Source organism: Hibiscus syriacus, unplaced genomic scaffold, assembly GCF_006381635.1.
Source record: "Hibiscus syriacus cultivar Baekdansim isolate YM2019G1 unplaced genomic scaffold, ASM638163v2 tig00112249_pilon, whole genome shotgun sequence".
Taxonomy (NCBI): domain Eukaryota; kingdom Viridiplantae; phylum Streptophyta; class Magnoliopsida; order Malvales; family Malvaceae; genus Hibiscus; species Hibiscus syriacus.
In genome coordinates this window covers 335886-358712 of record NW_024063281.1, presented here as the reverse complement: position 1 = coordinate 358712, position 22827 = coordinate 335886, and the positions used below count along the sequence as shown (strand labels likewise).

The window sequence follows — 22827 nt, the reverse complement described above, 5'->3', positions numbered from 1 at the left end:
AGGCTTAGGTTTAAAATGAGTTTAAACAAAAAATGCCTCTTAGGTTTAGCGTATTTTTACGTTTTGGTCACCAGGTTCTCTTGTTTTTATTTTATTTCCATTCTGATGCCTTGATTTTTCTTATTTCCAATTTGGTCACTGTTGTATGGTTTCTTCTTATTTATTTATTTTAAATTGAATTTGTTGCTTCATATTTGTTTTAATTTGGTAATTGTTCTTTTTTAATATTATCTATTTCGAGTTTATTTATTTTATTTTAATCACTAACTTTCTAACTGTCAACCGTTAACCCACTAATTTTTAACATACTAACTGCTAATTCGCTAACTTATTATTTTTTTTCATTCGAATCATTCTACGACCTTGTTTTGAGTTGCTCTGGGCTAAAATCTACATTATTTATGGTCCGGATAAAATTTTAAAATAACTACTAACTTACTGACCACTAACTTTTATTTTTATTCGATTTTACATTTCTGTTATTTATTTCTATGCACTTTATTTTTCTGTTATTTACATATATCCCCTTTATTTTTTTGATATTTATATTTCAACCCTTTTATTTTATGTTTTACATTTCTGACTTTATTTTTCTGTTATTTATATTTCGGTCCTTTAATTTTATGTACATTAATTCATGCCCTTTAAATTTCTGGTATTTATATTTCAGTCCTTTACATTTATTGTGTTTATTTCCTGGTCCATATTTACTGTTGAATGCTATATAAATTTAATGTTTTTGAATGATTGGTATTATTGTATTTTGGGTCCTTCTGGTTTATTTATGTATGCGTACTAATCCTGATTCGAACGATTATTTCTTGTAAATGGTCTCTGTACTTTTTGTTTCATTGTTTTAGTCCCTATTCGATTGGTTATTTCTTATAGGTAGTCCTTGTATTTTCTGTTTTATGCATTTAACCCCTATGTCTTGGATGATTTTCGTTTTCGTTATTTAAAAAAAAAAAACTCGTGTATATTACAAAATAAGCTTTAAAGGTTTTTATAAACAAGGTAATGTCTTTGTATGGGGGAATCCTTGGAAAAGTCTCTCAGGATGTGTTTGGTTGGGGGAATGAGAATCTCACATTCCCCCGTTTGGTTGGCCGGGAATGTCATTCCCGGTAATCTTACATTACCAATAGTGAATTTTTTGGGGTATATTACCGGGAATGTCATTACCACCCTTTCCTTAAGTATTGTTGGATTACCGGCGTTTTGGACTAAAATGCCCTTGAATTTTTTTTCTTTCAAAAATATCTTTATTCTGTCATTGAATAATAAAAATTATACGAATGTTAAATTACAAATTTATCCTTAAACTATTTTAGATTTACAAAAAAATCTATAATTAAAATTTTATATGAAGTTCAGGGGTTAAAAAAAATTACCCTTTCATTAAACCTTTTTTATATTTTCAATTTTGTAAAAAAAATTATATAAATTTTATGAATTTAAATTTTTTAAAGAAAATATATAAATATTTTCCAACTTGTTAAAAAACAAATATATAATAAGGACAATTTGGTCAAATATACATTCCAATAATCTTTTATTCCTTTAACCAAACACGATAATCTTACATACCTGCTAAACCAACCAAACACAAAATACAACATTCTCAGTAATCCTATTCCCTAGTAATATTTTATTACCACTTGTAATCTTACATTTCGTGGACCAAACGCACTCTCAGATACAAGGGAAATGATTTCCGAAGGATTGTTCATACATTTTATTAGGTCGATCCAATTTTAATATTAATAATTATTGAGTATGATCTTAAATCGCCTTAGTTAAAAATTGAGTCACTGCTATTTTGTGTAGGTAGTCTATGGAAAAGTCTCTCAGATACAAGAGAAGTGCATTTCCGAGGATTATTCATACATAAAGGTCATAATTTAAATACTACTTAAAATTTACATTTCTCTAGCAAAAAAATGACATATAATCAATTGAGTACCAATTCTGGGCGATGTGGGGGTGTTCACCCTTCCCCACGCATAATTGACTCCCAAACCCCGTTATAAAATGAATTTCTAATTCAACGATGTCTGGTTTATTTTTATCTTTTAATTTAATTTTTCTAAAATTATTTTTAAAAGGTAAAATTTTAGGTATTCGACGTACCTAACACAAAGGTCGATAAAGATTTCAAATTTATTTTTTTAAACCCTAAAATTTTAAATTATAGTTGGTTTGATCCCATTTCAACTTGTCAAAAGTTTAAGGACCGTTCCCTCAACTTGACGATTCTGTTGGGGATCATTAGAGAGTCAGGCCGTGATTGATTATACGTCGTGATTGATTATACGTCGTCTTTATAGTTGAGAATTGTAAATTTAAATTGATATTTAAGTTATGATCTTTCATGTTTTTATTTTTATGTTTATTTTCCATTGCATCATGTTGTATATCATAGGTCGAGATTCGGTAACCGTCTTAGTGCCAGAGGAGACAATGGCAGGCTCATATGCCTCTGCCATTTTTGTTACAATCATTGCTGTGGGGAACAGATCTGGGGCGCGTGGAGAGCGGGAACGTCACGGTCGACGTTTGGAAAGTTTTGGAATTGGCGCGTGCGCCCGATGAGCGGTGGGTCAACCTTTGGATATCCAAATGTCATTCGAACCTTTAGATCAGAATAGATCCAATAGTTATGCATCTCTGGCGGTGACTGCACAAGGGTAAAACCCTAATTTGGATGAATTCGGGCCGTTTGCGCGAGAATTAGATATGGGGTTATGAAAACCCTAAGGAGTGTTTGGTTCAATGAATGTGAGATTCCCATAGGAATGAAATCTATATTTTCATGTTTGGTTGGTCGGGAATCTCATTCCCGGTAATGTTTTATTACCAATAGTAGATTTTTTAGGGTATATTACTGGAAATGTCATTATTTCCCTTTCCTTAGGTATTGTTGAATTACCTGCTACACTCATTTTTCGTCATGTCTTTTAATATTTTATTATTATTATTATTAATTATTATTATTAATTTACATGCAGGCCAAATACAAAAATAAATTCCAGAGCCCATTACAAAGCTCAACATCAACCCAATTACATGACCCAACTTGAAGCCCAAGTACCACACCCTTGCATCACCATCACGTGAAGCACCCAAATATTCAGAGAACGTCATTGCATACGCCCAAATATTCACCTGCTCCAACCAAATCTCACCAAAAACACAGAAAATTAACATACAACGACAAATGATTCGATGGAGACTGAAAGCTAAAAAGGAGGGAATCATTCGAGCAGAAAGAGGAGGAAATTAACAACTGAGGGGCAGTTAACGAATAGAGAGGGGTGTAACGATTCGAGAGAAAAATCACCAACACAAGGGAGAGAAGTTTCTGTTACCCGATTAAAAAACAGTGTAATAGAGGAGTCTTCTCCCATTTTCTTTAAAAAAAAAGCAGTGTAATCCAAGGGTATTTTTCCCTTCATTCTTGAATGAACAAAGAGAAAAACGATAGAAACATTTTTTATCTTTAAAAAAAAATTCAAATCGAAACAGAGTAAGAGTTGAGTTTACCTGGTCGTTGAGTTGTTTCGAGGCAGAGGGCTTCACGGCTTCCATCCTTGCCGTTGAAGGTCTCGTTGTTAAGGGCAGGGGAATCCTTGATAGAGGCACACGAGCAAAGCGGGGACCAGATACGAACGCATGAGAACCTAAAATGTCATCATCAGTGCGTATGGAGCTCTGAAATTAAAATCGTATTTTGCAGGCGCCCTAGATGGATGGTCGAAATTACTAACGGTGGTCGGGGCTAGGATTTGGGTCTCGGTCGAGAGTAGAAAGAAAGAGTGGAGAAGAGGAGTTAGTTTGGTATTGTTTAGGGGACGGTTTTGTTCCCCATTTGATTTGCTGGTGGCCAGTGTGATGGGCATTGGAGCTCTCGGCAAGGTGAAACGTGAGAAGAAGAGAATTAACGTGCATACTCTCTCTCTCTCTCTTTCTCAGGTTTATTACGTGAAATTAACGTAAGATTTTATATTAGAGGATAGTGGTGGAACTTTACGATAGAATTCGGGGAGAACAACTTAAAACTTAAAAAATATAAGAGGTTTAAATTAAAGGTTTTAAATTTTTTGAAGGTTTAATTTACATTTTTTTTCAAAAAATTAAGGTCTAACTAAATTTTTTAAAATTTTGAGAGACTTAATGAGATTTTTTTAACTTATGGCAGGAGGTTTAATTAAGAATATTAAAAAAATTAAAGTTTAATATGAATTTCTAAAAAAATTTGGAGGGTCAAATTAAATTTTTTGAAAATTTTAAAAGTCTAAATTATAATTTTTTAAATTTGGGTGGCCACGACCCCCACTAGTCCCTCTGTGTTCCGTCGCTGTCAGGGGAGAATTTCTAAAATTTTAAAAGGAGATGAATTTATAAAATTTAAGGGATGAAAAAAATATTTTCAATAGAAAATATAAAGAAGAAAAGGTTCGTTGGTAACAATTTTCCCATAAAACGGATTTTTGATCAAATATAAGCATACATAAATACAAAAGTAGTAGAAGTTCGAAGAAAAAATATTTTCAGTCGTTGCTCGAATAACGATTTACTAACATATCAGATATTGTTACATTATTATTAGCACGTCGAATGCAACTCGATGATACACTACAAACAAGACTAAAATCTCAAATTATTGTATATTTTAGATATTTTCTTTATATTTTTTCATTAATAATCTGTTCCGTCCTCTAAAATTGTATAAGTTCATGGTTCTTTAATAATGCTAATATTTGAGTTATTAGACTTATAATGGGGTTCAAAGAATGAAGCCTAACGCTGATTTAAAACGGACTAAAATTGATAATTTAAGTATTAAACGCATAATTTACCTTCGATATTATTGGAGTTCGTCCATAGTTCAAAATCATGATTTTTCGTATAGTTTTTTAATGTGTTTTAATGTTTAGGTCATATCTCAAGCAATAAAATTCTATTTTAGGTCCATAATGAATCTGTTCGAAGAGAATTTCGTGTTCTAAATTTAGCACGAGAATTGAGGTTGAAATCGTTCACAAATAATTACGTAAAGTATTTTTTTAGTCAAAATAAGAATTTGTATTTATATTTTTTTTATCAAAATAGGTATCTATAAATTTTTCTAGTCAAAATAGGTACATAAAGTTTTTAAATTTGTTCATATAATACCTAAAATATTCTTTAATTAATATCACATGTCAACGTTTTTAGAATTGTATGGAAAAAATAAATACTTTAAATATCTATTTTGACCGAAAATACTTTAGAGAATTATTTTTGACCATAAAGATAAGTTTAGATGCTTCTTTTGACCAAAAAATACTTTAGGTACTTAGATGAAAAATAGAGTATATTTTTTGTACTTATTTATAACCATAATGCCAAAAATAACCCCAACATTTACTAAAATGGTCATTTTAGCCCTTATTCATTTTTGGAGCATTTTGACCCCAATGTTTCATTTTGGGACAAAAAACTCACTCTACAGATGAAAACAATTAGTTAACACATGATTAACTCTTTAAAATAGGAGCCTTTTTTAACCTAAAATGAAATGCTAAGGACTACAATGCCCCAAAAAAGAATAAGGGACAAAATGATCATCTTGTCAAATGTTAGTGGAAAGAGCGAAACTAGGAATTTATTATAGCGGGGCTAAATTTTTTTTTTTCATAAATAAAATTTCTTTTAATCGAGGGGTATGATATATTTTTATTTATTTATTTTTAAAAATATATATTTTTATATATTAATAATTAAAAATATAATTGGCGTACCTTATATTCTCTTAAAATATACTTTGAGCTATAAAAATGAAATACGAAAGTTCTGAAAAAGTGTCTGATTACAAAAGAATATGTACTGATTATTCTATCTGATCTTATTTATTATGATTTTGTGAAAATCATCAGATGATTCTTTTCAGGGTTCTGATAAAGTTCAACATGAGATATTTGTTTTGAAATTCTGAAAGTTTGTTTATTTTATTTTAAAATAAATTTATATGTATTTTGATACTTTATTTATTTGTTCTCATCTTTAGTATTATTGTCTCACTAAGTTATACTTAGCGTGTGATGATTTTCATGCGTAGGGTCTGATTGAGATACAAACGTTTTATGAGGAGCCTTCCAAGCATCATGTACATATCATCTATAATATCAGTATCAGTAAGACATCGTTAAATTTTCTTTTGACCAGTAGTGGCATGCATATTTATATTATCAGTATGCTTTATTAGTTTTGACTAAATGGTTGGTAATAGTAAATTAGGACTGTTTAATTTGACTAGATTAGCTTATCAGTATTTTAATATGCCTAAAATTATATAGTAAATAAAATAGTATGTTTTTAAATGGTATGGAAATTCAAGTAGATAAAAATAGTTGATAAAAAGTTGAAACTAGGAATGTTTTAAAAAAATTAAATAACTGTGAATAGTAATCGTTAGTCAGTTTGATGTGACATCTATGACTCATATTCTTAGATGTTTACGGGCTATGGGTGTTACACAACGTTTCATTTTGGGACAAAAACTCACTCTACAGATGAAAACAGTTAGTTAACACATGATTAACTCTCTAAATATGAGTCTTTTTAACCTAAAATGAAACGCTAATGGCTACAATGCCCCGAAAAAAAGAATAAGAGACAAAATGATTATCCTGTCAAATGTTAGGGGAAAGAGCGGAACTATGAATTTATTATAGCGGGGGCTAATTTTAATTTTTCATAAATACAATTTCTTTTAATTGAGGGGGTCTGATAAATTTTTCTTTATTTATTTTTCTATATTAATTAATAATTAAAAATATAATTGGTGGGGCCAAGGCTCCTCTTGCCCCCTGGTTAAGGGTCTTTTCCCCTAAAATAAAATATTGGGGGGTTAAAATGCTCCAAAAATAGAATATGGACAAAATAACAATTTTGATATACATTGGAGGCAAATTTTTCTGATTAAGGGTCTTGTGATATATGTTCCATCAATAATTTTTTTTTCTGTAACAAATTTATTATGTTATGAAATCTAAATTTTTTTATTTTAGTAGTCGAATAGTTTCGTGGTGAAATCGCACTTTAATAGGTCAATTTTGATAGGATCATTTTTTTTTAAAAAATTGAATTATGGTCAGGTCGTGTCATATTTTTTAAAGGAGTGAGGTCGGGTCATGTGGGATTCGGGTGGATGGTGCAAAACCATTGACCCGACTCGAGGATAATAGTGTAATTTCTTTAAATAAATTTATGAATATTTTTTATAATACTCCCTCTATCTATTTTTAATTAAGTCTTTATTTTATATCGGGTCGTGTCGAGTCAGATCAAATGTATACTCTAAAAATTTAGATCCGGTCGAAGTCAGGTGGAGCATATATATTCTCGGATCGAGTTGGATTGACTAAAAACTCGACCCAACCCAACATGTTGCCATCCCTAATTGGAACAACAACACCAAGGTCACTAAACATATAATTAAGACATATTTATATAATTATTGACAAAAAAATAGTTATTTGATATTAAACAAGGATTGTAAAGATTCATCAGTTAAAAAGTTAAACAAAAGATAAATACAAACAGATCTAATTGCATCAATAAATGAATCATAACATAAGATCAGTTTATTGAAAGACCATCAAAAACCACAAATCAGTGTCGAATGTTGTAAGAAAAATATCTTCAAACGAAATATCCAAATCTAATTCGAATATCCAAGCAATGAAAATCAATATACTAACAAATAAGCATCATCTTAATAAGTTGAAGCGTCGTCAAATTCAACCTTAAGAAAATTAAATGAAAATAGCAGAAAAAATACTGATAAAATTAATTAGGTTTTAATATTCTTTTGTGATCACTTTGTTATTTTAAGGTATAATGAAAATTTAGACATCAAACTTTAAGTAATTAAGAATTTTTAAATTCACTTGAATATTAAAATATTTTTTATTAATATACGGTAAATATAAGATAATATTTATTTAAATATAACTCTCAACAATTTGATATTGAACACTCACACTTCTAACGGAACTATGCTCGAATATTAGACTATTAAATTCTATTTCTCCCCAAAAACACAAATGAATATCTTTTTATACCATCTTTCGGTTTCTCCGTCAATGCCCCGCTAGTAATAACACGTGAGATGAAAAGCATAATTAAGATTAGAAACTCTTTGAATAACCACTTAACTATGAGATGGGTGTTAATATGACCACTATAGTTTTAATCTTAGCAATATGATCACATAAATAGTCAAGTGATTTCAATCAAACCACATGCGGTTAAAATTTAACACAATTAATAAACAACGTATAATTACATATTTAATCCTCATAATTTATACAAATGTCAGGATCGATGATATACAAATATCTTTTAGTTTAACCATTGGTATCAACAAACTGATCAACTAGTCTAGATTAAATACTACAAAAGCTTATTATAGGAATGATTCTCTTAATCCAGTTTACGACATTCACAATGCCAGAATTCAAACCCTTAACTGTACTATCTAGTATCTCAATATTAAAGAAAGGTGGTAGAGATAGAGAGGAGGGAATCCAAGTAATTTCCAAGCACTTGAAGACAAAAGAAGAGAATCAGAATAAAAAAGCAAGGTTTGCTTTTAAGACCCCAGAATAAGAGATTTGAAAACACCACACGGTTTGGCTTAGGGAATTGCGTGGTCACATCCCCAACCCCTCCCCCTTTCCATTTAAGGACATTTTCACCATTATTTTTAACCCTGTTTTTAAAGTAAAAAGCTGTTTCACCACATTCCTCATCACTTTTGCCCTAAGTTTTCCCTATATCTACCCTCTCCTCCCCTTGTTTTTATCCCAACCCAAAGAAAGAAGAAGAAGATTTACATGTTCATCCATGGAACATGCATTTAGCATACTCTATGACAAGAAACCATGCATCCATGTTGGTATGTATGTGTCCAGCTCTCTTGTTTCAACTCGAAACCTCCATTTGAGGCCAAAGAAGAAGAAGAAGAAGAAGACACCCTTTAGCCGGCTCTTCCTATATGTTCCTCCATGAAACATGCATTTAGCATACTATATGACATGCAACCATGCATCCATATAGGTGTGTATGTCTATATGTATGTATCATGTATGTGCCTGGCTCCCTGTATGCCATTTGCAGAACCTATTGAATCACCGATGGCCTCCGCGAATGGCGTATGAGGAGCCAAGCATATATTACTCTCTACACGTATATGTACATATCTTTCTCTCTTCAAGGTACTTCATCTTCCTCCTCCTCTTGTTCTATTTAGGGTTTCTTCTTCTTCATATGATTGTTGTTCTCTTTTTTCCCCTGCAGAGAGACACATACACCATGACTCTTTGAGCTTCTTGAAGAGATTTTGATATGGTTTTTGTAATTTTACCAAATGGGATGTAAAATTATTGCAGTGAAACAATCAACTGTTGACCGACAATGGTGAAAGTGTTGTACAGAACTTTACCTAAGTTGTATGTAAATTATTGTTGTTTAGTACACAACTCTTGTCTGACGGATCTTTCATGTGATCACTGCTATGCTTAATCATATCCCTTTTGTTTTATGGTTCTTCTTTTTTCTTTTGTAAAATCATGCTCATCAGCTACCATTAATCATAAAAGTTAAACCTAAATTCTGGGTCACTTCCAGTTGCTTACAAGATCTGAAATACTGAATATTTCATACATACAGACATACATATATGTATATATATATGTATATGTATATGTATATGTACATATATATGTATATATCAGGTGTAAGATGGAAAGTGTCTTCAGAACACATGAAGTTTCATGCATCCTAGTAAATCGATCATTACAGTATGCAAAGGAACCAATAATTGAAATAAATTTAAACTAAAAATATAAAAACAATATTTACGTATTGATTAATATGTGTTTAAATATATTGTAAAGTATTTCAATAAAAAAAAAGTGTAAAGTATTGATAACCTGGAAAATCTCACATTGATCAAGTATTAGTTATTTAGGAGTATTTGAATGTAATATTCGTACGAGAATTGTTCCCCTCAAAGATTTTAGGTTCGAATAACTGCGTCTGTTGGAAGCACGTGTTGTCAGTGATTAATAAAAATTACGAACATATATTATATTATAATTACTTTAGACTATATAAAAATAACGATCTCAACGATAATATATATTCGGATACTATACATATATATATATATATATATATATATATATATATATTACACGAAGGACTATGATTACGGGGCAGTAGGGAATCTGATAATGAAAAAGAGAGGAAGAAAATTGGACCACTTAAACTTTAATTATTGGTTGTTCAAAAATATTGTTTTCTGATTGGGCAGCAGGAAGACTGCAATACAGTCAAAGCAGGTCAAAAAGGACAACTGAATCAGACATTGACAAAAGGACTATTTGTTTCAAAGGCACTTTATTTCTTCAATTTCTTTCATTTATTAATATCTTAAATAAAATATTTGGATAAATTACACCCGTCGTCACTTAATTTCATCGTCCGATTAGAAAGTTAGAAATTAAGATCAAATTGATAGAATATGTAAGTAACAAAAACCAAATACTATCACCTCACATTCTTTATCAAATGTTAACGACTGCTGCTTTGATTGGTATTATTTAAATAATTAAGTGGTCCGATTGGTAAAACGGAAAGATCGATGGCAAATTTAGAATCCTCATAGTTAAGTGGTAATGAATGTAGTTTACTCTAAAATTTTCGATGTATTAATAATTTATTTAATATATTTTTTATAATATTTCATTCGATTATAGAGTAATATATGTTTCATGTTTTAAATTTGAATAACTTTATATACACCAACGAACAAAACTGCACAAACTTTATATTATTGCATGTATTATAAATTATTGTATAATTATTTTTTAGAGAGGAAAAAAAACTTCGTTGACAAATATAAATAACTAGGGATGGGCATGGGATCCGAACTTGACGCGTTCCGACCCGACTCGACAAAAATATTTAATTTTACCTTATATATTTAGGAATAATTATAATAATATCCCTCTATATATAGTTTTTTTCTTCAATTAAGTCACTATTTTTACTTAATAAAAATATTTTTTTTATTATTTCGGGTTGGGTCGGTTCGGGTCAGGTTTCTAAGTTATATATCGGGTCGGGTGAACTCTTGTTTTGGTCGGGTCGGGTCTTGGGTGGAGGCTCCTTTATTCTTGGGTCGGTGGACCAAAAATCTGACCCATGTGCATCCGTAAATATAACTAATTAGCTTTTAGTCCTTGAAATGTTTGATACATTTGTTTAGCATAATTTGATTTAATTTTATATTAAATTTGCTAATTTATTTGTTCTATTGATTTTAATATTTTGAAAAATTATAAGTATAATCAATATATTTGTTTAACTTTATATTTATTTGTTTAGTTTTAGTATCAGTCCCTCCAGGGACGGACGCATGATTTTAAGTTAAGAGGACGAACTTGAACTTATAAAATTTCATGGGGGCAAACTTGAACTTATAAAATTTTAGGGAGCAAAAATAGGTTTTCAATATAAAATATATAAAAAATCTAAAATATATGATAATTTTAGATTTTTAGGAGGGTGATCGTCCCCATCCACTCACCCTAGGTCCATCCCTGAGTCCCTCTATTAACTGAAATTTAATATTTAATCCTATGTAGTTTAACATAATTTGATAGGATCATCCGGCCTCCACAAAAATTAAAATTAGTATTTATTTTGGTTTGGTCCTAATAGATTGTATTTATTTTAGTTGAGGTTCACGGATTTTGGGACATTTTTTGGGTGAAACAACCATAAGATTTAGACTCAAGGGGTCGAGATGAACCGATCCATTAATTTTGGGACCAAACGGCCACCATCAACGACGGCTGACGGTGGTCAGAATGAAAAATGATGTGGTGGTCGACGACAATAATAGGGGGAAAGAAGAGGATTCAAAATGATGTCGTTTTGGTGTATATTTGAGTTATTCAAAACGACGCCGTTTTGATACTTATGCTTGTTAGAACCAAACCATAAATAAATATGAAAATTAACAAAGATCTAATCATGCCAAATCATCAAGAATAAAATACTAGATGCGGAAGCGTACCTGAATTAATTGATAGATTGAAATCCTTGAATCTTTATTTGGTTGTGATCTTCCAATAAGATAGAGCTCCCTTGAGATTAAACTCTCTTACAGGGATAAGAGTAAATATGAGATGTGTCTATATCTTGAGGACCATAACCCCTTTATATAGCTGATTTAAGAATCAATTATTGTCTATAATTATAACTATGCCCCTCATCAAGTTATAAATACAACTTTTAATAGTATCTACACTTTTATTTCCATAATACTTTTAATACCTTATGACTTTATAAAATAATTGGTCACTTAATTCATATTATATTTTTATAATAACAATATACGTTATAAATATATGCCCATAATTATGGATTTTAATCAAAAAGTGTCATGTCATAACATCGTTAAAAAGTTAACAGCAGAGTGAGCAAAATAATTCAGTCTGTAAATTCAATAAGCAAAATAGAAAATTTGAAAGTACGGTGAGTAAAATAGGAGAGACAATAAAGTTTAGTGAGAAACGGTGTAATTTATCCTATTTTATATTATAATCGTATTCAAAAGATTTTATAATTCGTTTTCTAGTGGATCTATAATTAGGATGGGCATGGGTCGGGTTTTTTGTCCACCCAACTCGACCCGAGATCAAGGAATCCTCCACCCGAGACCCCGACCCGACCAAAACAAGATTTCACTCGACCTGAAATAATAATAAAAATATTATTTTTATTCAATAAAAATAATGACTTAATTGAAAAAAAGTAATATATAGAGGGGTATTATTGTAATTATTCTTAAATATATAAGGAAAATTATAAATTGTTTCTGGTCAGGTCGGGTCGAGTATTTTTCATTGTAAACCCGAACCGGACCCGAACTAGATTTTTTTTTAAAAACCAACCCAATTGGGTCGGATCGAGTCGAAATCCGTTAGATTTGGGTCCCATTCTCATCCCTATTTATCAGGAATGGCAACGGGTCAGGTTTTGCTCGCCCCGTCCCTGAACCCAAAATGAATCCCCATCCTCGACCCGATCCCCGACGGATTTTTTATCGGGGCGCCCCATCGAGGATTTTTTTGTCCCGTCCCCAAACCCGACCCGAAATATTATACCCAAACCCGAACCCGAAAATATTTTATATATAATTAATATAAAATATATAAAATATTATATATATATATATATAATCGGGGCGGGGCGGGGATACCTTGCCCTGAATTCGAACCCGAACCAAAAAAATCTCTGAAAAAAAATCCCCAAAACCCGAACCCGACATGATATCATTCAAACTGACCCGACCCGAACTTGACCATATTTCAGGTTTTTCCGTCAGGTTCAGGTCATACTACCATCCCTACTATCTATAATGTCAAATCATATTTGTGCATGTAGAATATGAATTGTCAAAAGTTACTTTATTGAGAAAGAAAATGCATTCAACAATTACAAAATTTGACTCCAAAGTTGGACGGTGGGCAGGTAAAGGTCGGTTCATTATATTAATGAGAACTTATGTTGGCATCTTCTAAACAAAACATGATTGTGGAATTTTCGAGAAATTTAAGGTAAATAAAAATGTAATGAAATGAAAACTTTATTTACTTTTTTTTATATTTGACAAAAGAAGTTAAAGGAACATCTAAACTTTTTTATTTTTGGCACTTCACTTTTTTAGTAGTCGGTAGTCTTTCGTGATAAGATTAGTATTAAAACTTTCTTCATTTAAGATTGGTTTTCTACGAAATCTACTCAAATCGACTTCATTTGGGACTAAATTGAAAGTCGATAAGTGAAATTGAAACTATAAGGACCAAATTGTAAAGATAGAAAATGTTGGATATTTGCATGTAGATTTTTCCTAATCCAAGGTTAGTGGGAAATGTAGAGAAATGTTAGATTATATGAAGATATGTCCAAAAAGATGTGGTGGTCCTGTGTTATTTTAAAAAATGAGACATCTAAAATATTTTATAATAAAATAAAATTATAAAATGAGGTCTCTAAATCCCCCGGTCTGAAATCATGATTTTAGTGGGGTTTTTAGGAAGAAATTATCACAATTCATGTATTGTGGCGTTTTTTTAGAAAGAAATTATTACAATTTATTTATTGAGATAATAAAGGAGAAAATTAAAAAAATTGAAATCTTATCATGAACATTAATAAAGGAATGATAGCAATTTTTTGATAAAATACTTTTTTATTAGCGGATTTTTTTAAAGTATTGAGCCCCTAAAATTTTAGAGTCGTGTGACATCTCACATCCTACACATGTAAAAGGTCGGGCCTCATTATATGTCATACACCTGGTATATATAAAATGAAAAATAATGATTCATAATTTAAATAAAAAATAAAATCTTTATAATATATTTTTTTAATATATGTCATACACTTAGTATAATATATAATTTTTTTAATAATACGAGATAATTATAAGATAATATATTTCTTCATTATAAACTCGAATGTAATGATTGTATGAAATTTAAAGTAGAAGCAAAGATTTGGATGGTCATCACTCACCAACCCATTTCCATTAAAATAAAACCCCACCATCTCATCAACAAACAACAATTAGGAATTTGGTTAAAGAAACAACTAATGCTTGAAAGACTGTGAAGAGAGCAAAATACTTAAATAAAAATCATTTTTTAATCCTTATATTCATTCTAAAATACACTTTATAGATTTTTTTTATAACTATCGATATTCAGTCTATTAATTAATTAATCCGAATCGGATATTGCAGATGTAAGGACGACCCTCCCAACCCAGTTTACTCTTTTCGTAATTGACAGGATTCGAACTCTCGACCTTGCTTAAGGGATTCAATGTCTCATCCCACTTTATAGAAATTTAAATTATAAATTTTGTTATTATATTAAAATTAAATAATAACTAAATAAATCGTATATTATCTGGGGTGATTACGATATATCATCATTTAATTTTATTTTTTTAAAAGCTAAATAAATCGATGTTGTTCAAACTCGAGTCTTATAAGAAAATTAACATTCCTTTTATTAACGATGTCACTGAATAAGTTCAAAATAAGATAATAATATTATCGATAAATAATATATATAATTAATTTAATAAAAATAATTAAATACACAAATTATTTCCTTGAATTCCATTTATCTCATAATAGAACTAATAGTATTACGCGTCCCTAAAATATAATTTTTTTCGAAATTGATCCTCGAATTTTTAATATTCTAATTTTGTCATTAAATTACGACTTTCATTATAAATTAGGACTCAAGCTTTTGAAAATTCTAAATTTATCCCCAAAATGTGAATCTTATTCTAAATTGATCCTCAAACTTTTGAGAATTCTAATTTCATCCCCCAAACTATGACCCCTTTCTAAATTGATCTCCAAACTTTTAAGTATTTCAATTTCATCCCCAATCTATTGTATATGCTAATCATGTCTCCGGTTAATAGTTAATAAATCTATTTTAATCATTAATCGTCATGCAACAATTGATGTATATAATGTAATAATATGATGTGGTACAAAAGATAACTAATTTTGTATACCATCTCTTTAAATCATTATTTAGAATGAAATTGAAAGGCTATTTTGTATATAATGACAGTTTGAGCAAGAAACTGAAATATTTAAAAATTTAAATATCAATTTAGAATGAGAATCATGATTTAAGATTAAATTAAAACATCTAAAAAATTAAAGATTAATTTAAAATAAAAATTATAATTTAAATTTATAATAGAATCATAATTTAGGACGCGTGATGTAATTAACTCTAGATATAATTTTTTTGATTAAGTGAAAGATATTACATCTTCAAGATAAATGTTCATTTGAGGATATGTATACAAACAAGTTTTTCCAACGTAAAAGCACCGTCTTTTTAGCTTATTGATTTTTTTTTACTGAAAATGAGTTGTTTGAGAATGTTTTTGCGTTTCAAACGAAATTTTAGGTCTAAAATAGGGATAGACATGAGACCCGAACCCAACGGATTTCTAATCGGGCCGGGTTAGTACTTTTTTAAAAAAAAGTTCAGGTTGGGTCGGGTCGTGTTGTTTAGAGGTTGTGTTCGGATAGAGTTGGGTTCGGTTAGGGTGAAAAATACCCGATCCGACCCAAAAAAATATATTTACCTTATATATTTAAGGATAATTATAATAATACCCCTATATATATATTATTTTTTCCAATTAAATATATATTTTTATTGAATAAAAATAATATAATTTTAATAAATATATTATTTCGGGTATGGTCGGGTTTGGATTTTGTCTCAAAAATTTGGATAGGGATCAGGTCGAGTTCAAGTCGAGTGGATGACGTCAAATTTTCGGGTCGATTTAGGTTGACTGAAACTCGATCCAAACCCGACCCATGTCTATCCCTAGCCTAAACCCCTTCCATAAACATTCCCAAACGACCACTGAACTTACATAAAATGAGATAATATGAGCATTTTTAACCACTCGATTAATTAATAAATCTCGTCTCGGGATATAATTTTGATTATTGACATCCACATATTGTCTCAAAATCAGGGTTTCAAATCGCGGTCGCGTTCAAGTTTTCGGTCTACCGCGATTGCTGACATAGAGGGCGCTATTGCAGGTATATCGGAAGGCAGCGCTACCTCTATTTCGCGGGCGCTATCGCGGTCGTGGACCGCTATTTGAAACCCGGGTCTAGAATGGTTTTCGAATATTTATCAATGTATTAAGTCACAATATTATCTGAACTCTCAATTTCTTTTATGTTACTGCTTCATTCAGGTAAATCATTCCAGTTCCACCCATGTCTCTAAACTTTTATATTTTTGTTTTCTACGCTCTACATGATGGACTCAATTCTTGTTACTGATGAACTAAAGATTAGCTTGATTGAAGCTGTTCCTTTATGGTGTTATTTTGTCAGTGCCACCGGTGGTTGTTCAAAACGATGAACTGACATGGGAAGGCATCCGCTCTTTCTTGTATGAGGAGGGTGCATTCGATAATAGTGTTATATCACCTGGACCTGGTTCTCCAGCATGCCCCGCAGATATAGGTGAGACTGTTAGAAGTAGAATTCAATTTTTATATATGGGCTTTTTGGCATACATAGGAGATCGAACGGATAGAGAATCATGGCTTCGAGTTATTATGATTGATAGTTAGTCAAATAGTTTTTTACTTATATGAACGTAGTTGATAACTTGATATTATCTGAGCCAATCCATGGACGCCTGAGGTATTATGGTTTATGATACAAATTTATCTTGTTTGCTTTATAACGAGATTTGACAGTTTTCACTTCAATTAATTGTTCATTACATCCTTGTGACCTTAATATTGTTTTTCAGTGAAATTGAGCATGATGGCTGCAAGCTACTTGCTAATATACCGTCTGACAGAAATTCAAGGTTTAAGGTCAGCCTTCTCTTATTTTGAGCTTAATGTGAAAACAATGGTTTCTCCGTTTCCGTTAAAACTCCTTTGCATGTTGCTCTGTAGTTACGTGATAGCATTGGTTATTTTGGCATCTCGTTTTGGACGACTATAGTGATTGTCATTTTAAGGTGGTTCCTTTTTACAGGTTGTTCGATATCATTCGCTTGTTATAGATGGAGAATCTCTCCCGGAAGAGCTCATACCAATAGCATGGACCTCTTCTGATGACACACTTTCTTTCCTTGAGACCCAGAAGTTTGATGCTGCCATCCCTAATACTTTTGAGAGTGAGAGACCGCAAGCAAACTTTGATTCTTTTTCAGCACGAAATGGGAGTTATTGGGCATCCAGCCATGTTAATGGAACAAAAAGTAGAAAACTCATCATGGGAATTAGGCATGCTTCCTGGCCTCATTATGGCGTGCAGGTAAGCTCCGAGATTATCTTGTTTTAAGATGTACTTCTCTCATTCTATCTGTACTTCTTGCCATTCTCTTGACATCAGTCATTTTACTTCAGTTTCATCCCGAAAGTATTGCAACAACTTACCGGAGACAGATATTCAAGAACTTCAAAGAAATAACTCGGGATTATTGGCTATGAAGTTCATCATTCAGCAGTGAAAGAAATATCCATTACACTGGTAAAATGAGACTCCTTTTAGAAATATAATTTTGTTATTCTCGTGTTGTGTGCTTATTTCCAATCCTTTCCTCCTCTTGAGTGCTCATACTCTTTGGAGACGGTCATTTCATTGAAGTATTAACTTTGAATATAATGTTCTTGATATTAAACACGATTTTCTTACGGGGTAAATGGTGGTTCAACATACTGAAAAAGTCTTGACCTGCTTCGTATCGTTTGACCTGCTTCATTTTTTTTATCTTCTGCATCTTTCGAGATACATGTGCTTCTCTGAGCAGTAAACTTGTTTTAGCGTCCATGCAGCTACCCCCATGTTAATAGACTGTTTGGAGCCATTCATATCGGGAGGCAATTTATGCAAGGTGCAGACCGGAGAAGTCTAGGACATTTTGATATGGTAAATGTTTCGCTCCGAGCATGCACACTAAATTTCCAAGGTTGAAATGGAGGAAGCTTGATCACTTGGCTAGCAAAGTTGGTGGTTCAAGGAACATATTTTCCGAACTTTTCGGAAAAAATAAGGCTAAAAACACTTTTTGGTTGGACAGTTCATCAACAGAGAAGGTAGGTTTATCACTTCGCAAAATCCCTTGCAAATGGAACATTGCAATCTTCAATCAGTTAATCAAAATTTTAGTAAGAATTCATTATTATTACTTTTCGGATATATGTTTCAATTATCCGATTTGCAGAAGCAAAAGACTTAGTAGTATGTTTAGAAGCAAATCGCCTGAAGCAAATCTGACTGACTGACTTCCATAATTTGTTTGTTCATGGATTTGTTTTATGATTGATCATCTTCTTTTCTTGAACTTATTTTTTTTCCTCTTACAATCAGGGAAGAGCACGGTTTTCATTCATGGGGGGCAAAGGTGGAGATCTTTGGCAGCAATTAACTTTCAGATTGTCTGAAGAAAGGTTTGAATGAAATCTATTTCCGGTCATCTGTCAATCAATATAGTCAAAGTTTCTTTTTGTCTTCATAAATATTTTGAGGTTCCAATTTATCGATGGTCGATCTTCACTTGTCGTTTTGAATAACGTATGATAGTCAAGCAGCACTTCATTTCTTTTGTAGCAATGCAGCTGGTAGGCATGGAGGTCATTTATTGATTGAAGATGCCAAAGGCTCTTCTAACAGAACGTTTTTGGAAGAAGGTTTTTTCGAATATTTGAACAAGGTATTTACGGATTTTGATGGATGTATTACTCTTGCTAGTCAGTACATCAGATAGCTTCGATCGAAGTTATCAAACGGAATTCATGTTAGTTTCAGGGCTGTATGTTCCAAGGGTATATCATCTCTGTGGATGACTGCATAAACTTGATGAAGTGAAAAACATTCAATCCAATCCTATAAGAGTAATATGTCGGTTATGCACCTTTGAATCATACTGAAAATTATGTTAGTTTACATTAACTCGCGTTTCTACTCGTGTAACAGGAACTTCTATGGTGGATTCATTGGTTATATAGGGTATGTTCCCCTACCGAAACAAAAACAGTGTTACTTGAGCTTGATAGGTTGCTCCTATTGCAGGTATAATCTTAAAGTAGAACGCGGCGCGGAATCTAATGCTCACAAATCCACAACTCCGGATACTTGCCTTTTCTTTGCCGATAACCTTGTAGTCATCGATCATCATTCCGATGATGTTTATGTCATGTTGTTTCACGAAGGAAATACAAGCAAGACACAATGGTTGGATGATACTGAAAAGAAGCTCGTCAGCTTGAAAGGTTCTGCCACAAGAAAGTTAGGTGAGCGGATTTTGAAAGCGGCGGTGAACTCTCTGCATGAAGAAGGTTTTCATTCCGAGAAATCCCGGGAGCAGTACATTAGTGACGTCGAGAAATGCCTGAAGTACATTAAAGATGGAGAAGCTATGAGCTATGAAGCCGATTAAGGGGACCATTGCTCGTGGTGCAACATTGGAGGAAGATGAACGGCTCAAGCTGCAGTTACATACAGGTAATTCAATCTATTCTAGTTACATTTGAAGTTGTGTTCATGTCATTTCTTGAAGTTCAAGTAATTATCTCGCTCTCTCTTGACGCAGCGAAAAGGATCAGGCTGAAAATTTAATGATTGTCGATCTTCTGAGGAATGACCTGGGTCGTGTTTGTGAACCGGGCACCGTTTGTGTGCCTCATCTCAAGGAAGTGGAGTCCTATGCAACGGTTCATACTATGGTGAGTGCAATCAGTCAAATGTCAGCGCTGTTGATTGCATAAAGGCAGCGTTTCCTGGCGGCTCGATGACAGGGGCTCCCAAGTTAAGATCAATGGAGCATTTAGATTCCGTCGAGGGCTGCTCCCGAGGTATATACTCGGGCTCCATCGGATTTTTCTCCTATAATCAGACTTTTGACCTTAATATCGTGATAAGAAACTTCGTCATACATGGAGATGAAGCATCTATAGGTGCAGGAGGGGCAATCGTCGCCCTATCCGATCCGGAAAAGGAGTACGAGGAAATGGTATTGAAAACGCGCGCTCCAGCCACTGCCGTGATGGAATTTTGATCGCGGTTAGCGTTAACGGAATCGAACACGAACGTTCTTTGACGTTGATTTTCACCGTCTCGAATTGTTGTTTCGGGAATATAGGTCGGAATCTGCAGAAAGTGCAGCAATGCAATGTTGGCATAGGTTTTACCATGTTGTTAACACCAGATTTATTTCTGCTGAAGTTGAACAAAAGCTATTTGTTTCAAACAAAGATGTTCTCAACTTTGTAATAGTAATTGATGGCAATAGAAATTTACACCATAATATTATAAAATATGATTCATTAACTCGAAATTTTTTTATTCGACTCTATCAAATTCTTACCCGAATACATTTTTCAAGATAATATATTTTAAATTTAAAAACAATTTGAATCTCTAACCTTACTTAAGGGCAATGATAGATCGAGGGATGGCAGAGAGCAGTCACTCTTGATCATATATTTTAAATATTTTTATATATTTTATATCGATAATTTATTTTTGTTTCTTAAAATTGTATAAACTCGCCCCCTAACATAATCATCGCTACTTAAGACATCTAATGTTTCTTCTAGATTAATTGATAATAATAATAATAATAACAAAAATAATTAATAAAGTTGTACACACCAAAACAAGATAATAATATATATAAAATATTACATTAAGAGTTAAGAATTCACAATAATGCATTATATATATATATATATATTTCAATATACAATTAAAAAAAAGTGATACCGGTTTGGTTATTATTTAAATAATAAAATTGATAAAAAATACCTAAAACATTATTTTTTTTCTACTTAAAACATTAATGTTTTTTAATATTTTCGATAAAGTGTCAAACAATAACAAAACTGGTAAAAAAAATAATAAAACCGATAAAACGTCCAATAATAACAAAACCGGTATAAATAATAATTTTTTCGACAATTTTTTACTTATTATTTAAATAATAACAAAATCGATATCACTTTTTTTAATCGTATATTAAATTTATCGCACATAATCATTTCTCATATGACCTAATTACTAATAAACAAAAGTACAAACGCACTTTATCCTCTTAATTATTGTGAAAGGATAATAAGGACGTTGGAAAAAAATCGAAGATTTGATAATTATATATTTTAATAAGGACTTTGCAACAAATAAGAATATTAATAATTGCTTTAATTTCTTTAGGTTTGGCTCACTTTATTATCCAACCTCTAAGTATTGTTTCTTAATAGTGGTGGCTAGTGTACTCTCCTTAAATTGAGTTCGAACGACCATATTTGTAGAGTACGTGTATTTTTAATGATTAAAATAGATTTTGAACATATGTTAACTTACAGTCATTTTAAACTATTCAAAAAATAATGACGACGAGAGACCCAAACGTCGTGATTATTTTTGAATAATCGAGAGAAACTTTCGAGAAATAAGAAGAAAAAATAGATTTCGAGAAGGAAAAATGTCATAAAAATAAACAATTACACTGTTAAAATCCAAACGATGTGATGACATGAATAAAACAATATTGTTTTGGTACGAATTTTGATGGCTAAAACGGTGCTTCGATTTTGATACTAAACTTTTAAACATGACTTTTTGAGATTCCACTTTATCAGTCATCACTGGTAATCAATCGTCGTCTATCATCATTCTTCTTTTGCGGTAGAATTATATAAATAGGGATGAGCACAGGGCGAGGTGGGTCGTTTTTTGGCCCCTCCAACCCCGACCCTGTTATATATTGTCTATACTCGATCCCAACCCTCCCCGATAATTTTTAGCTTTATTCTCACCTTGAACCTGTCCTGATTTTTAGACTAAAATCCCAATATCGATCTGACCCGACCCGAATATATCAATATAAAATAATATATTTTATAATAATATATTTATTATTTATTTTTAAATTATTAAATATATTTTTATAATATTAAAATCTTATATATATATATATAAATGGTCGAGTTTGGTCGGTGATTTTCACCTTAAACCAGGCTCCGCCCTATCCCGAGCCTACCTACTATATAACCCGCCTCACCCTAAACTCCAAAATTTCAAAAAAAATAGCCCTTATAGGGCCGGGTCAGAACCCGTCATATTCAAATATTTTGTCCAACCCTATATATAAAAAAAATTAAAAACAAAAA

At 31.6% G+C, this 22827-nt stretch overlaps 1 pseudogene; it reads left to right on the top strand.

Annotated features, from left to right (window-relative positions):
- Positions 1 to 2460: 2460 nt before the first annotated feature.
- Positions 2461 to 20714, top strand: LOC120176563 (annotated as a pseudogene).
- Positions 20715 to 22827: the final 2113 nt, after the last annotated feature.